Raw genomic sequence first — 2,357 nt, 5'->3', positions numbered from 1 at the left:
CCTCCCGCCTCGCGCCTCCTCTCCGACCGCCGGTGGCGGACATTTACGATAGACCGGCCGTCTGAGTCTCCCAAGAAAGAGGGGGGCAGAGCCCCTTCTCATGCGCGCATGTGCCGGACACGGTGTTTCGCTCGTACCTTCCAACCACCGTGCCCCCTAGGCGCACCCGCCCATAGCGGCCAGTGGCCGGGCGGGGTCCTAGCTCGGGCGCGCAACGTGCTCCACTCGATCCGTTCTCTTGCGATACGCGCTAAGTCCACAAAATAACGCGTTCGCCGAAATCGCGACGGCACGTAAAAACGCCATCCCCTATCGGGCGGACCTCCAGGGTCGCGGGTGAATCCAGAAGGTGCCCGCGGAAGAGGCACCTTTCCCGGCCTGCCCCGGAGCCTCGGGGAGGGTGGATGTTTGGCCAAAGCCCGCGTTTCCGACTTAGTCGTCAGAGCTCACGGGCGACCACTGGTCACCCCGCGAACGGTTCTCCCCAGTAAGGGCGGTCGTCTTTCGACTGCCCCCGGCCACGGAGATGGTGCTTGGGCCGGGCAGCGGTCCACAAAGCCCCCTTAGGTATCAGTTTGCGTTCCCGGTCGGGGGGCCCTCAGACGAATCGCGTCACCCCGGCCACGGCGAGGGTATGTGGGCCGGGGAACCCTCCAGACAGCCCCCTGGATCCGAAATGGTTTTCGCCAGAGCCTAAGTCCACAAAATGACGCGTTCGTCCAAATCGCGACGGCACGTAAAAACGCCATCCCCTATCGGGCGGACCTCCAGGGTCGCGGGTGAATCCAGAAGGTGCCCGGGGAAGAGGCACCTTTCCCGGCCTGCCCCGGAGCCTCGGGGAGGGTGGATGTTTGGCCAAGGCCCGCGTTTCCGACTTAGTCGTCAGAGCTCACGGGCGACCACTGGTCACCCCGCGAACGGTTCTCCCCAGTAAGGGCGGTCGTCTTTCGACTGCCCCCGGCCACGGAGATGGTGCTTGGGCCGGGCAGCGGTCCACAAAGCCCCCTTAGGTATCAGTTTGCGTTCCCGGTCGGGGGGCCCTCAGACGAATCGCGTCACCCCGGCCACGGCGAGGGTATGTGGGCCGGGGAACCCTCCAGACAGCCCCCTGGATCCGAAATGGTTTTCGCCAGAGCCTAAGTCCACAAAATGACGCGTTCGTCCAAATCGCGACGGCACGTAAAAACGCCATCCCCTATCGGGCGGACCTCCAGGGTCGCGGGTGAATCCAGAAGGTGCCCGGGGAAGAGGCACCTTTCCCGGCCTGCCCCGGAGCCTCGGGGAGGGTGGATGTTTGGCCAAGGCCCGCGTTTCCGACTTAGTCGTCAGAGCTCACGGGCGACCACTGGTCACCCCGCGAACGGTTCTCCCCAGTAAGGGCGGTCGTCTTTCGACTGCCCCCGGCCACGGCGATGGTGCTTGGGCCGGGCAGCGGTCCACAAAGCCCCCTTAGGTATCAGTTTGCGTTCCCGGTCGGGGGGCCCTCAGACGAATCGCGTCACCCCGGCCACGGCGAGGGTATGTGGGCCGGGGAACCCTCCAGACAGCCCCCTGGATCCGAAATGGTTTTCGCCAGAGCCTAAGTCCACAAAATGACGCGTTCGTCCAAATCGCGACGGCACGTAAAAACGCCATCCCCTATCGGGCGGACCTCCAGGGTCGCGGGTGAATCCAGAAGGTGCCCGGGGAAGAGGCACCTTTCCCGGCCTGCCCCGGAGCCTCGGGGAGGGTGGATGTTTGGCCAAGGCCCGCGTTTCCGACTTAGTCGTCAGAGCTCACGGGCGACCACTGGTCACCCCGCGAACGGTTCTCCCCAGTAAGGGCGGTCGTCTTTCGACTGCCCCCGGCCACGGCGATGGTGCTTGGGCCGGGCAGCGGTCCACAAAGCCCCCTTAGGTATCAGTTTGCGTTCCCGGTCGGGGGGCCCTCAGACGAATCGCGTCACCCCGGCCACGGCGAGGGTATGTGGGCCGGGGAACCCTCCAGACAGCCCCCTGGATCCGAAATGGTTTTCGCCAGAGCCTAAGTCCACAAAATGACGCGTTCGTCCAAATCGCGACGGCACGTAAAAACGCCATCCCCTATCGGGCGGACCTCCAGGGTCGCGGGTGAATCCAGAACGTGCCCGGGGAAGAGGCACCTTTCCCGGCCTGCCCCGGAGCCTCGGGGAGGGTGGATGTCTGGCCAAGGCCCGCGTTTTCGACTTAGTCATTTTTCCAACCCCGAATTCCTCCAGGGCCTCCGACCTGCCGAGCGAGGCCGACGAGGGCTAGGGCCGGTCGGATAGGTCTCTCACCAAAGAGGCCCTGGAGCCTACGACCCGCCACTGGTCACCCAGCAAACCGAGAACCGGAGTA

The sequence above is a fragment of the Carassius auratus genome, unplaced genomic scaffold (assembly GCF_003368295.1).
Source record: "Carassius auratus strain Wakin unplaced genomic scaffold, ASM336829v1 scaf_tig00214429, whole genome shotgun sequence".
Taxonomy (NCBI): domain Eukaryota; kingdom Metazoa; phylum Chordata; class Actinopteri; order Cypriniformes; family Cyprinidae; genus Carassius; species Carassius auratus.
The sequence above is the reverse complement of the archived record's forward strand: the minus strand, read 5'-3'. Positions refer to the sequence as shown.